The sequence below is a fragment of the Triticum dicoccoides genome, chromosome 2B, assembly GCF_002162155.2.
Source record: "Triticum dicoccoides isolate Atlit2015 ecotype Zavitan chromosome 2B, WEW_v2.0, whole genome shotgun sequence".
NCBI lineage: Eukaryota > Viridiplantae > Streptophyta > Magnoliopsida > Poales > Poaceae > Triticum > Triticum dicoccoides.
Genome location: NC_041383.1, coordinates 424,363,443 through 424,379,600, shown reverse-complemented (window position 1 = coordinate 424,379,600; position 16,158 = coordinate 424,363,443). Strand labels below are relative to the sequence as shown.

General features: G+C 45.0%; 1 pseudogene; it reads left to right on the top strand.

The window, feature by feature from the left end:
* The window catches only part of LOC119367791, a 143,523-nt pseudogene that overhangs the window by 112,373 nt on the left and 14,992 nt on the right, over positions 1-16,158 (top strand).

Here is a 16,158-nt window from a genome sequence, read left to right as displayed (position 1 = left end):
CACTCCATCAACTTGCTGCATATATTTGATGTCCCTCAAAAGTTCAAAGTAATGAGTCTGATTGTGGAAAAAATCAAGAGGACTGTTGCAGATCAGAAGAGGTCTTGTGGGTATGCTCCACAAATTCAGGTGCTCATCAACTCCAAGATGGGCACAGGCACATATCTGTTGGACAAGGAGCATTTACCCCTCAGGCCAGACTTTGAGGACAACATTGTTGTCATGGATGAGGAAGATCCTTCCTCAGTGCAAGCACATGAAAAGAGAGAGAAGGCAAGAAGCTGCAAAGATGCCAACAGCTGAAGAGGCATCTCACGTGTTCTTGAAGAGCAAGCAAGATCAACTTGGATATCTGATCCAATCCACCTTGAGGACTGAGAAGGGCTTGGCCACCCTGACTCAAAACCAGGAGAGCTTGGAGAGGATCATTGAGCAGAAATTCTATGATCTTGATGTCAATGTAACTGAGATTCAGTCAGTGGTTGAGCAACTTCAGGAGGAAGTGGAGGAGAAGAAGGGCAAGTCTACTACAGATGCTTTCACTAGAGTGCCCAGAAGTCAGAGGTCTGCTGCAGTGCCTGTCCCAGATACAAGAGCTACTACATCTGCACCAGCAGCCACGGCTTCAGTGCCACCAGCTCCAGCAGCCACTCCACCAGCTCCGGCTACATCTATAGAAGCTTTCATCCTTGGAGTCATCTCTACACCACCTCATGAAGACCAAGCCTGAGAGACGCATAGCACTATGCATATTTTTAACTTTTTGGTAACTTGTTGCCAAAGGGGGAGAAATATGTATAGATCATAGTCTTCTAGAGAGAGAGTGATGTTTTGTCTCTCTTTGCATTTTATTTGCTTGAACTTTATTGTGTGTTTGCTTGATACACTATGTCTTTTGTGAGATACTTGGATGATCATGTGTTTGATCATATGCTACTTTAATGTGTGCTTGAATGATATTATCCTTCATATCCATTTATGATCATTCACTTTGCTTGGTGATGAGTGCATGTTTTCAATTATTATTATTTTGAGCGCTCCACCAAGATGTATGTGACATGGAAGAGTGACCCATGATACTAACACGTCGTGCAATTGCAGTCCAAAGCAAATTTTAAATAATGCACAAATTTAGGGGGAGCTTTTGTTTGTCACATACTTCTCAAAGCGCAATGTATTTCAATCTTATTATGATTTGTCGAAGCTTTGATCTATATGTTGTCATCAATTACCAAAAATGGGGAGATTGAAAATGCAACTATCCCTGGGTGGTTTTGGTAATGATTAACAACATATAGCTCATTGAACTAATGCCATTACAAGATAAATATTTCAGGAAAGTTCATTGATTGGCATGGCATGGATAAGGAATGTGGACCCCTCAAAATGCTAAGGACAAAAGATTGGCTAAAGCTTTAAAGTCCAAGACTCTACATTTTCTATTTTAGTGATCCAAGATCACATTGAGTCTATAGGAAAGCCAATACTATTAAAAGGGGATGAGGTGTTGCTTAATGGCTTGCTTTCTCAAATTGCTTAGTGATATGCTCCAAAATCCCTCAACCACTTTCTCATATCCACATATGTCCCAAACCAAAAGTCAAACTCGGCCCCACCGATTTGATCCATCCGGCGCCACCGAGTTCATTTGACATAGCCACTGCCAGAAACCCTAGTCTTTTCGGTCTCATCGATAGGGATCTCGGTCTCATCGAGATGGGGTTGCAAACTCTCGGTTTCCCTTCATAATGTCTCGGTCAAACCAAGATGAGCGATCGGTCCCACCGAGTCTGCAATGCAAACTCCCTGTTTCCTTTTTGTAACGCTTCGGTCCCACCGAGATGAGCAAATCGGTCCCATCGAGTTTGCCTGACCAACTCTCTGTTAGCTTATTACCAAAGTCGGTCCAACCGAGTTTGAGTAATCGGTCCAACCGATATTACATTATGCCCTAACCCTAATGATATCGGTCCCACCAAGATGACATGTCAGTCCCACCGAAATTGCCTAACGGTCACATATGTACTAAATTGGTCTGACTAAGTTTTCTGATCCGGTCCCACTGAGTTTGGTGTAATGTGCGTAACAGTTAGATTTTGTGTGGAGGCTATAAATACCCCTCCACCCTCTCCTCATTCGTGAGGGAAGCCATCAGATCATGCCTACACTTCCACTACCCATTTTCTGAAAGAGAGCCACCTAGTCATGTGTTGAGACCAAGATATTTCAATCCATCCATATGAATCTTGATCTCTAGCCTTACCCATGTTGCTTTCCACTCAAATCATCTTTCCACCAAATCCAATCCTATGGGAGTGAGTTGAGTGTTGGGGAGACTATAATTTGAAGCACAAGAGCAAGGAATTCATCATCAACACACCATCTATTACCTTTTGGAGGGTGGTGTCTCCTAGATTGGTTAGGTGTCACTTGGGAGTGTCCGACAAGATTGTGTAGTGAACTAAGGAGTTTGTAAGGGCAAGGAGATCGCCTACTTCGTGAAGATCTACCCTAGTGAGGCAAGTCCTTTGTGAGCAATGGCCATGGTGGGATAGACAAGGTTGCTTATTCGTGGACCCTTCGTGGGTGGAGCCCTCCATGGACTTGCGTAGCTGTTACCCTTCGTGGGTTGAAGTCTCCATCAATGTGGATGTATGATAGCACCACCTATCAGAACTATGACAAAAAAATATGTGTCTCCTATTGCGTTTGCACTCTCCAAACCCATCCCTTTACATTCTTGCAAGTTGCATGCTTTACTTTCCGCTGCTCATATACTCTTTGCATGCTTGCTTGAATTGTGTTAAGATTGCTTGACTTGTGCTAAGTTGTTAAAATCTGCCAAGAACTAAAATTGGGAAAAGGTTAAGTTTTTATTTGGTCAAGTAGCCTAATCACTCCCCCTCTAGACATACTTTCGATCCTACAAATGTGTTTATGTAGAGTAATTCTAGCCTAAACAGAAATACTCCCACTAAAGTCAGCATCCCTCTCCAGACTCTCAGTGATTCAGGATCCGACTAGCGCATGCGACTAGTGAGCTTTAGCATCACTGCTAGCCAACATACCTATCCGGTCAGCAACTCCATGCTAATCGCATCTCTATAAGACTCCTGTCGGTTGGGAAGGTATCTTATACCCTGGCTCCCAACCTTCTTTTCCACAAGGCCCAAAGCCGTTTTGATAGCCTTGTCAAGTTAACTGGATGCAGTGCATGTCCTTGTCCGACACGAACCCTTCATTTCAAGGACACCTAGCAGCACCCCAATTTTATGAGCCCACTACTGGACATACTTAATGTGCGAAGGTGCAACATCGGGAATGGCAATTTACTTGATATTCATGAGGGATCTTTCTACCATTCTAACATGCATAGAAACAAAGAAGCATAACAATCACAAATAAACACATATTGTGAAATAGTATGGCTCCTTCGTGGACATTCTTCCAGGTCGGCTCCAACTCCGATGACCATCTAGGAACTCCATCTTGTTTTTCACGTCGGGACGCCAAGCCACCAACCTGATCTATATTATCCAACTACTACAACTAGCAATGAATTTTACATAGAGTCACAAGTCTACACGCATGTCGTTATACAATATAATGACAGCGCTTTGGCTCCTGCCGGCTGACAAACATGACACGCAGGCCATGTATAATTTACACACATGCATCACATACATATGAGACATACTACTCACATCAAACCCGCAAAACAAATTATGCATAGAATCGCATTCTACCAGTTTGTGTGTCGGATACGAAATACATGGCGCTATGCACACGGCGGTCCCGCTAGCGGATTTATGTTTCACTGTTAAGCCCGATGGCAGATACCGACCGGTAGGGGTAGGTTGTGTCACGACCTCATAGATTCCAATCATCAGAAAACATAGCCACATCAATCCCCATGTGCAGTTGGTCTCATCAACCGTGCACACAGCCGATCTTCTCAACGACAACAGATCTCATCTGCCGCCTCCACATATCTAATATGCATACGATCTGAATCCAAATCCTATAGCAGAGGCTCTGATACCACTGTTGGGTTATGCGGTAGGGTGTGTCGACTGCAAATAAAAAATTGCCTATGCGCAGAACAACCAGGAACATGCTACGGGAGATGGATCACAGATTGTTACCACTAGACGTGTTGTGCCGTGCAGCGGAAGTAGAGTTGAGGCAGCGCGTTCCCGGAGTCGCCTCGCATTCAGGGAGTCCTCCTCCTTGCCGGTCTCCCACGTAGCTGATCGGATCCCGCGAACAGGTTCGCCGGAGCAGCGCAAGTGCATCGCCTCTAACGGTTTCCGCGCATGCAGGAGGAACATCGTGCGACGGACTGCTAGGTCTGATCACACAACCGGCAGCGACTGGAGGTGGCTATTCGCAACACATGCAAACCCTAGTGACAACGCGAAGCGATTAACCGCATGAGTGTGCCGCACCTCCACTTTATATAGGTGTCCGTTGCGGGCTCAACACTTGGACCTCGCACGGACCCTAAAGCCCACAAGTCTACTCGGCCACAATCTGAATACAGCTCGGATCACATCCGACCAATGTCCTCGGATCCGACCTCGTAGATTCCTTCCCTTAAGCGCGCGACCCCTTAGGTTTAAGTCGGCTTGGTCGCAGTTCGGATCACCTCCGAACTACACAGTTGGTAGCAGCCTCTAGCAAGGCATGCCGAACACCAAGCAGACTATGAAGCTTGTTAGGCGAACCTGTACAACATGTCACACTACTGTTCCCTTTGCCACAGGATATATGTTGTCGGGCTCAAGGCGAGATTGTCATCCTTGTGCTAGCCCGACCTCTTTCTCATTCCAGTGATGTCGACCACTATCCGGATTATCTCATAATCCTTGTCGCATGGCCATGCTTCTCTTGGTCGGATCACACGAGGGGCCCAGAGTATATCTCTCCTGATCGGAGGGGCAAATCTCATCTTGCTCGACCACGTCTCGCAGCATGGGTCTGGACAAGCCCGAAACCTACCTTTGTAACTACCAAGTCACGGAGTAGCATTTCGTCAGCCCAAAGCAGGTCTGTCACCATCCTGAGTACATGCATCAGCTCAGGTCTTAGGACATAGAACATATGTTGTACTAGAGACTCACAGATGACATATCATTGCGTCTCATAGTTGGGTCTGTCCGACTCGGACCTTGTCTCAACTCGGATCCGACTACGTTGAATCCGACCAGGCCTTTCCAAGTCCATATTATCCGATTAGCATCCAATGCTCCATGGCAAGTGAGACCAAGCCATCGACCGTGTCATATGCTAGTCTAGTCGGCTGCGCGTCCACACAGCCCTTTCGACTAGGGACCTTTTAGGACAGTCATCATACAATGCATAGTCCCACAAACAAGTCGCATACTTGTTGATACACATCATTGATAATGTCCAAGGACCATCTTTATTCATAAACACATAGGAAATATTGTCATACATGATTGCCTCTAGGGCATATCTCCAACAAAAACCTCATAAGAAAGATTTGCCTAGTAAGGATGAAATTATTGGTCTTGTTTCTATTGCTATACCTCCTACTGATCCCTTAGAACAATATTTGCTAGTCCATGAAAATGATTTACCTATGTGTGGAAGAAATGAAATAGATAGAATCTTGTTCGAACAACAACCTCTGCTTAAACACAATCTGCCTATTGAAACTCTAGGAGGTCCTCCTCCACCTAAAGGTGATCCTGTGTTTGAATTAAAACAATTGCCAGACACTTTGAAATATGCTTATCTTGATGAGAAAAAGATATATCCTGTTACTATTAGTGCTAATCTTTCAAAACATGGAGAAGAAAGATAACTGAAAGTTCTAAGGAAGCACCAAGCTGCTATTGGATATACTCTTGATGATCTTAAGGGCATTAGTCCCACTCTATGCCAACACAAGATTAATATGGAACCTGATGCTAAACCCGTTGTTGATCACCAACATTGGTTAAATCCAAAGATGAAAGAAGTGGTAAGAACGGAAATATTGCAACTTCTGGAAGCAGGTATAATCTATCCTATAGCTGATAGTATATGTGTAAGTCTTGTTCATTGTGTCCCTAAGAAGGGAGGTATTACTGTTGTCCCTAATGATAAGAATGAACTTATTCCACGAAGAATTGTAATAGGCTATAGAGTGGTAATTGATTTTAGAAAATTAAACAAAGCAACGAGAAAAGATCATTACCCTCTGCCTTTTATTAATCAAATGCTAGAAAGATTATCTAAGCACACACATTTTTGCTTTCTTGATGGATATTCTGGTTTTTCACAAATACTCGTTTCTCAACCTCATCAAGAAAAGACCACTTTTACTTGTCCTTTTGGAACTTATACTTATAGACGTATGCCTTTTGGTCTATGTAATGCACCTGTTACCTTTCAAAGATGTATGACTGCTATATTATCTGATTTTTGTGAAAATATTGTTGAGGTTTTCATGGATGACCTTTTTGTTTGTGGGAAGTCTTTTGATGATTGTTTGAGCAATCTTGATCAAGTTTTGCAGAGATGTGAGCAAACCAATCTTGTCTTGATTTGGGAGAAGTGCCACTTTATGGTTAACGAAGGTATTGTTTTGGGCCATAAAATTTTTGAAAGAGGTATTGAAGTGGACAAAGCCAAGGTTGATGCAATTGAGAAAATGCCATGTCCTAAAGATATCAAAGTTATTCATAGTTTCCTTGGTCATTGTCGGTGTCAAAACCGGCGGATCTCGGGTAGGGGGTCCCGATCTGTGCATCTCAGGCTGATGGTAACAGGAAGCAAGGGACACGATGTTTACCCAGGTTCAGGCCCTCTCGATGGAGGTAAAACCCTACTTCCTGCTTGATTAATATTGAAGATATGAGTAGTACAAGAGTAGATCTACCACGAGATCGTAGAGGCTAAACCCTAAGAGCTAGCCTATGATGCTATGATTGTGATTGTGATCGGCCTTCTAAGGACCAACTTCTCCGGTTTATATAGACACCGGAGAGGGCTAGGGTTTACATGGAGTCAGTAACAAGGAAGGAAACACAATATCCAGATCGACAAGCTTGCCTTCCACGCAAAGGAGAGTCACATCCGGACACGGGTCGGAGTCTTGAGTCTTGTATCTTCACGCTTCAATAGTCCGGACGATGTATATAGTCCGGCTGTCCGGATACCCCCTAATCCAGGACTCCCTCAGTAGCCCCTGAACCAGGCTTCAATGATGATGAGTCCGGCATGCAGTCTTGTCTTCGGCATTGCAAGGCGGGTTCCTTCTCCGAATACTCCAAGGTAATTATCGAACACTTCAACCGTGTCCGGATCCACAAAATGATCCTCACATATCGCCGTAGAGAGAATAATACTTCACAAATGCAATCTGCTAGCAACTTCCCAGACAACATGACATGTCTTCAAGGTCGGGTCATTATCCGAACCGTTTTCCCACATCCAGCCTCAGCGTATATTGCGAGGTGGTTTCCTTGGCACGTCTTGTCGAAGCAGAGATCGTGTCCCCTTATCACGGGATTCTCATCAATACGGGTATGGGTAATCCAACCGCACCGCTAATCGCGGCGAGCAGGAGGCAAACGGGTTCCACCAGGAAAGTGGGGAGGCGCAAAAAGCATTTACCGCCCCTATAAAGAGATAAGGTCTCTTTCTCTTTACCCACGCCTTCTCTTTCCGCTAGCTCATTCCCCTCTATTCGAGCTCTAACGCCCAAGCACTCTTCTTTTCCATCAAAGAGAGGTTTTCCAAAGATGTCCGGATCCGGAGCAGGAGGCAGATGGATGGCCTCTACCGTCCGGGAGAAGGATATCAAGAAGCTCCGGGAAGCCGGTTATCTGGCCAAGAAGATCGGCCACTGTCTCCCATTGGCGGGACAGGTCGTCCCCACTCTGGAGCCTCACGAGAGAGTCATGTTTCTTCCCCACTTCGTCCGTGGGCTCGGGTTTCCCCTCCACCCATTTGTCCGTGGAGTCATGTATTACTATGCGATTGATTTTCATGATCTTTCCCCCAACTCTTTTCTCAATATCTCGACGTTCATCATCGTGTGCGAGGCCTTTCTCTGGATTTCGCCTCACTTCGGCCTGTGGCTGAAGATTTTCAATGTGAAGCCCAAGGTGGTGAGTGGCGAACACGCCGAGTGCGGCGGCGCCATGGTGAGAAACATGCCCAAGGCCGTTTGGCCGAAGGGCGCTTTCAACGACTCCGTCAAGGAGTGGCAGCAGCAGTGGTTTTATATCACCGTACCACGCAGCAAAAAAGTGGGCTGCAGCTCCTGAGTTCAGATCCGGAGCTCCACTGCGGCTCACGTCCTGGCCCAAGAAGGGCCCGAACTGGTCCTCGTCCGATGAGCTGTTACTGCTCCAGACGCGCGTTTAGAGTGTGGTTGACAGGGACGTCAAACTCGTCGACATAGTCCAGGTGATGCTAGTTCGCCTGGTTCTCCCTTGTCAGCGCCGAGCCTGCACTCTGTGGGAGTTCGACCCGACCGAGCACCACACCCTTCAGGAGCTCTATGATTCCTCCCACAAGGATATCTGGAAGGTGCTCTTCAAGTCCGGCAAATCATGGCCGGGCTCCGCCGAGGACCGTGGGTATCAATTATCCCATTCTGCAAGCCCGGTAAGTTACAGCCACGCTCTGTCCATCCATGCTTCAGTTGGCATGTCATGAGGGAGACATCTTAATCATGTTTCATCGTGACCTCGGGGATGGATAAAGAAGATGGAGCGGATACATTGTCCAACCCCACTGCCGGAGGAACCGACCGGACCTCTTCTGACAAAGATGTTGATCCCCGCGCCTTACGAGGCGCCAAAGAAGGAGGCCTCCAAGAAGGTCAAGAAGACCCGGAGTGGCCTCCGTCGCCGCGAGGCTTCGGACGCAAAATCCGAAGACTCAAGTGAAGCTCCTTCTTCGGATCGAGAATCGGGCATAGCGTATCTCTCCCCCCTAGGCTTTCCCCCTAGGCTCTCCCGCAGGTGGCCACTCCGGCCACTGCGGCCACCCCTACCGCCGGTGGCCACTCCGGCCCCGGCGGCCACCTCCATTCCCTGCCACCTTCCACTCCGGTTGTGGCAGCCACCACCCTTTTAGCCTCTTTTTTGGAGCTGGAGTCGAGGAGATGGCCATGGATCCTCCTTCTCTCAACTTTGCAAGAGGTAAAGACTTTCAACGCTCTATGAGGGAGAAGTTTGGACATCCAGTGGTTTTCTCTCCTGGTTTTCGCCAACGGGAGTTTACTTTGGCGGTTTCCTTCTGTCGCTCCTGTTTTTGGCTGGATTGTCACACGGTTAGCATCACACTTCAATCTTGCTTTGGTGGTTATCCACAAGGTTTTCGTGTTCATCATCTCAAGGACAGATCCTTCAAGTTTTCGGTTGCTTCAAAAGCTGTGGGTTTTGACATCTATAATCATGGCCGTGTGGTTGAAAAGGATTTCGAATTAGTGTTTAATCTTTGGGGTTTCGGAGGACCCAACTGGTTGCGTGAAGAACAACTTTTTTATCGTGAGGAGGAATCTTCTTGGACCTTGGTTACTACTGGTCCACGTGCATGAACTGTTGCCACGTCCACTAACTCCGGCGATCAACTCCAGCCATCGGTTTTTTGCTCGCCTTGCGAATTTTCCGAGTTCTAGCAATAATGTGGTCTCCGACAATAATGTGGTCTCAGACAATAATGGATCTTCAATGCAGAATCTTAATACCTCAGGAGAGGTTAACGCTGCGGTTTCTCAGGGCGGCAATCAGGGTGTTTCAAATGGAACGCTTACATGCTATTCTTGTGGCTTTTTGGGCCACTTTGCCAGGGAGTGTCGAGTCCAAAAGCTACCTGGACTATTCCCATTTCTTCGGTTTGCTACATTTGCCAGCCCACCCGTTGAAGCTTGGAACATGGATGCGGTCCAGGATTGGTTCAAGTCGGTTGGCCCGGCCCGCGACCCTCCGGTGGTTGCCTCTTTTAGTGAGCTAGCTACGGGATATTTTCCTAATTTCCAGCCTCGATTGGCACTTGCCTCCTCAACTTCTCCACAGTCAGCCTCTGCTTCACCACAGTTCCCAAACTCTGCTCCTGTCACCTCCTGCTCGCCGGTGTCAGTGTGCGCCTCTGCGGCTTCTCCGATGGCCAACATTCCGATCGACCCGCGGCCATTTGTGTCGCATGGGTTCGCCATCCAGCAGCTTGCGGTCCGCAGTGGGGTGGCTCGGGTGGTGCTTCCGCATCGTCCTCGTCAACATGAAGACTAGGCTATTGCAACCATCCATCCACTCCCTGCCGATGCACCTTTCCCCAATGTAAGAGACGTCCTTGAAGAATTTATTGTCGAGCATAGGCAGTTAGGATTGAGAGACATCCAGCGTTGCCCATTTGGGGAGGCGTATGTGCGTTTGACAAGGGTTAGAGACAGTGACAAGCTAGTTCTGGATAGCCCGCATGAATTTGGAGACATATTCATCTCTTTTGTGAAGCATGGTGAGGGAAGGAATCATAGGAGGGTGCATTTCAATAGAACAGTTTGGTTGTTGCTGACCGGAGTTCCATTTGATTTTTGAAATACTGAAGATTTGGCCTGCGCTGTCAGTAAATTCGGTTGCATGATCTCCTGGGACAAAGAGGACGATCACATGGGACGTATTGTGGTCAAGGCTCGTGTTATGAATTTGGATATAATCCCCAAGAGCATGAGATGGTCAGAAGGAGATGAGTTTGAAGAGGATGGTTGGTCCTCTTCCATTGAAGTGCTGGCTAGTGAGCTTGTTGGTGGGGGCCCAGCAGATGAAGACCCGATTCCACCAGACAATATGGATCCACACCCTTTGTCAGAGAATGTTGAGCCTGCTACTGGGTTTCACAATGCTGCAATGATCAACAACAATTTAAATGCTCAGCAGGAAGACAACTGGGAGAAAGAGGACAACTAGAATATTCCACAATAGGACAACTTGCATGCACCCCTTGACGACATTCTGGATGATGTGCAACAAGAGGAGATGGCTTGGGCAGATGGTGAGGAGTTAGTGCCTGCTTTCAGTAACAGCAGCCTTTCTTCAGACATGTCTTTCTCTGAAGGAGTTAATTCCAATATAGTTGTGCCACCTGTGCTTCCTGGGAATGTTTTTCCCATAGATGTTGAGCATATTGCTCTGCCTCCACCTGCCAATGTGGTTGCAAATGGGCTTCGGAACATTATTCAAGCCTACCTATCTGATGAAGAAGAGCCCAATGTGTTACCTGAGCAAATTCATGTTGCAACAATTGAAGCTGTAGTTCCTCCTTTTCAAGTGCTTGCAAGTCAGCCACTTCTTTTGGATGACAATAATCCTAATGGGGGTGCAGAGGTAGCTGCTAGCTCTGAAGTTCAAATTTTGGGTCATAACTCCAATGCCCTGCAAACAATTGCTGCTATGGAAAACAGTTTGCACCCTGTCTTGCCTCAAGGTGATCCTGTGCCAGGTTCTGAGTCTGATCTGGCTGCTGCAATGGGTGGTTCTTATGACCAGGCTTTTCAGTCAAGTCCTTCTCACATTAACTCTTTCAGAGGAGGGCTGGAGCCTATCACCAGCTTTGAGAATCTTCAGTCAGGTCTGCAAGGTAAATGGATAAATCAAATTAATGAGCATTTCAGCATGGCACCCTCCTTTCTAGGTTTGAAATGTATTCAGCTTGCTGCAACTGCTAATAGTGATACTCTTCTATCTGAAGAAGGTCTCTTGTTGTGGAAGAAGCACTTTCAAGAACAGTCTGTGGATAAGCAAAGCTCATTTTCTGCCAACATTCCTGTAAGTTGGTTTAATTTCATTGTCCACCTTCTGTTGACTCCTGATAAGTTTGACTGGACTGTGAACATGCTTAAGTCTAGGATGTGGGAACTTTTCTCTGCTGTTGAGAACATGGAGCAAGCTATACTGTTTCATATACCTGCTAAATGCCCTGCTTCACATGCTCCTATTTGTCAGGCCATTGCCTTGGAGGAACATCTTGCAAAGGATAAGGGCAAGGAGAATGTTGAGGTGGCTTCCAACATGCAAGATTTGGAGTCCCAAGCTCTTCTGCAGCCTTTTGGCACTGATAACCTCATGAAGAGAAGGAGTGGTAAAACCCCCTTAGTGGAAACGAAGGTAAGGAGAAGTGACAGAATTAAAAAAGTGAATGATGGATATAAAAGGAACTCTTGCTCAAATACTAGTTGTCTGCCTTGTCATGCTATTCCTCCTGTCATTCAAAATTCAGTTGTTAGAAATCTCACTGCCTCTTTCTGTAAGGTTGCTGAGGGGGAGCTGGAGGACAAGCTGGCCAAGAAGCCAAGAAGAAAGCTTGAGGAGAACTTGGTCAAGCTGCCCTTGGCCACTGGAGAGGATAACACACCAGCATCTTCATGATGATTTACAGACTTCATTGGACTAGTGGTTGGGGGGGTAGTATGGGTGGAGCTTCATGTGCTCTTTTGGATAATCCTTTATATGTTGTAATTATGGAGTGTTGGTTCTTTAAGCAACTCTTTGCTCTGGAGATTTTCTATCTCAATGGCACCTCTATGATGTATGCTACTTGGATGTATTGCTGATTTTGTCATATGCTCTGGTTCAGACTATCTGCAAATATTTTATCCACTTTAATTATGTGTCAAGTGCTGGTGCTTGACCTCTGGGGTAGTTCACATCTTTGTCTCCATGAATAACACAAATAGAAGTTGGAACATTCTGAACTGGAACATTAGAGGGATGAATTCACAGGATAAATGGCTAGCTTGAAGGCAGAAAATTGATGAGAGTGACTGCAATATCCTGTGCTTACAAGAAACTACGAGAGAAAACTTTGATGTTGCTTACATAAAAAATTTCTGTCCCAATAGAATCAATAAGTTTGCTTTCCTTCCTTCTGTTGGAGCTTCAGGGGGTCTCCTAGTGGCTTGGAATGGCTCTCTCTTTACTGGAGAAGTAATTTCTCAAAACAGATTTTCACTCTCCATCCAGTTCACAAGTTTGCTCTCCAATCAGTCCTGGCTTCTCACCAATATTTATGGTCCTTGTGACCCACAGGACAAAATTGAGTTCATTTAGTGGTTTTTGAATATTCATATGCCTGATGATGTAGACTGGATTATTATGGGAGATTTCAATTTCATGAGGGCCCCATCAGACAGAAATAGACCTGGTGGAGATGTTAATGAGATGCTCATGTTCAATGAAGCAATTAGTAATCAAGGCTTAGTGGAGCTACCTTTGCATGGAAGGAAATTCAGCTGGAGTAACATGCAGCAAAATCCTCTGCTGGTTAAACTTGATTGGTTCTTCACTTCAGCTTCTTGGATGACCACATTCCCAAACACTATGGTGCTATCTCTTGCAAAACCAACTTCAGACCATTTTCCATGTGTAATCAAAGTTGGTACCTCAATTCCCAAAGCAAAAGTCTTTAGATTTGAGAACTATTGGTTGCAGCACTCAGACTTCAAACAGGTGGTTCATGCTGCTTGGAATATTCCAGTTGGGAACCTTGATTTAGTCAAATGTTTGAATGCAAAGTTTAAAAATTTAAGAAGAGCTTTGAAGTTGTGGGCCAGATCTCTAGCTTGTCTGAAAGCCCAAATTGCTAAAATCAATGAACTCATTTTTCTTTGGGACTTTTTTGAGGAGTTTAGAGCTTTGGACACTTATGAATGGAATTGTAGGATTCTCCTTAAAGAACATCTTCTAGTTCTTTTGAGGAACCAAAAGATATATTGGAAGCAGTGGGGAAAAATTAAAGGGGTAAAGTTTGGGGATGAAAATACCAAATTCTTTCATACCAAGGCCTCTATCAATCACAGGCATAATCATATTGCTGTCTTGCAAAATGAGGATCAAGTTGACATATCTGATCATGCTGGGAAAGCTGCTATTCTATGGGATACATATAAGAAAAGAATGGGGACTTCTCACAAAACTTCCATGCATTTTGACTTGGAGTCATTGTTTCAACAGAGATAGGATCCCACACTTTTTGAGTCCTTGGAACTGCCTTTTTCTGAGGAAGAAATCAATGATGTTGTAAAAGAATTACCTATGGATAAATCACCTGGTCCTAATGGCTTCAATAATGAGTTTCTTAAAGCTTGTTGGGACATAATTAAAGGAGATGTGCTCAAATTCATTTCTGACTTCCATGCTGGACAAATCTCTCTGGAAAGTTTGAACACCTCATTCATTACTCTTATTCCAAAAGGAAATTCTCCTCTCACAGCAAATGATTATAGTCCAATCTCCCTCCTTAATTGTTGTCTCAAGCTAGTCACTAAACTGTTGGCAAACAGGTTACAGAAAGTCATCTTAAAGCTGGTCCACATTAATCAATATGGCTTCCTCAAAGAGAGATCTATCCATGACTGCTTGGGATGGGCTTATGAATATTTGCATCAATGCCATAAATCAAAGGAAGAGATTATTGTGTTGAAATTGGACTTTGAAAAAGCTTTTGACACCATTGAACATCAGGCAATTCTGGATATTTTAAAAGCTAAAGGCTTTGGAGATAGATGGATTAACTGGATCAAAATGATGTTCACTTCTGCCTCTTCTGCCATACTGCTTAATGGTGTGCCTGGTAAAAAAATCTATTGCCTCAGAGGTGTGAGACAAGGAGACCCTCTGTCACCACTTCTCTTTGTGCTTGCTACAGATCTTCTTCAGTTAATCCTCAACAAGGCCATGCAAATGGGTTTGCTTTCTTCACCACTGCAAGTGAACTCTTGCCCTGATTTCCCAATAGTGCAATATGCAGATGACACTTTGGTCCTCCTTCAAGCAGATGCCAAACAACTTCACTGCCTCAAGGCCCTCTCAATACTTTTGCTGATGCTACTGGACTGAAAGTTAATTACTCTAAATCTAGCCTCATCCCACTCAATGTACCTGAAGAGAAAGTTGAAATTCTGATGAATACTTTCCATTGTAAAAGGGAATTCTTTCCCATCCAATATTTGGGTGCACCTCTGGGTATTTATAAACCAACTGTTGAGCAATGTTTACCTATGGTCATAAGACTACAGAAGAAGCTTATGGGCCTATCATCTTTTTTGACCATGGCTGGAAGACTTTTGTTGGTAAAATCTGTGCTTAACTCTTTGTTGATTTACCTTATGGGATGTCTTGATGTACCTGTCACCATTAAAACTCAAGCTATTAAACTGTTGAGGCACTACCTCTGGAGAGGCCCTGATTTGGAGGATCATAGGCCTGCCATGGTGGCTTGGAGTACTGTCTGTAGGCCAAAGGACCAAGGAGGATTGGGAGTGATGGATATCTTTGTCCAAAACAAAGCTCTGCTGCTCAAGAATCTGCACAAGTTTTATAACAGACACAACATTCCATGGGTTAACTTGATCTGGGAAGCACATTACAGTGCTGATTCACTGCCTGGCAACAATTGGATAGGTTCTTTCTGGTGGAAAGCTAATCTTAAGCTCATTGACAATTTCAAATCCATGGCCAGATGCCACATTGGAGATGGCAAAAGTTCCTTTTTCTGGTCTGACCTTTGGCACTCAGCTTGCATGCAAGACATGTTCCCTCATCTCTTTTCTTTTGTGAATAATAGGAACTCCACTATGTATACCATTATTTACACTGAATTTCTGGAGGATCTCTTTCACTTACCATTGACAGTGGAAGCATTCCAAGAATTTGAAGCAATGGAAGACATTTGTATAGCTTTGAGGGGTTCTGAATATCTGGAATGTACTGATACCTGGAGCTATATTTGGGGAAGTGGTCAATTCTCAGTTGCAAAGGCATATAAACTGATGATGGGAGTTAAAATAGTGCCACAACAATTTAACTGGATCTGGAATAGCTCTTGTCAACCCAAGCACAAGGTGTTCTTTTGGAGATTACTACATGACAGACTCAATACCAGGAATCTCCTTAGAAGGAAAACTTTTCACTTGGACAATTACAATTGTGTTGTAAACATTGCCAGCAGGAGGAAACACTTCAACACCTCTTTTGGACATGTCCTTTTGCTGCGCAGTGTTGGGATATGATTTGTCCCACTAGGCAGGCCAATGCCTCAGTTCTTGAGGCTTTTGCTGATCTAAAACTAAAACTTCATGTGCCTTTCTTCATGGAAATCATCATCATGGCTTCATGGGCCATCTGGATCACTAGGAACAAT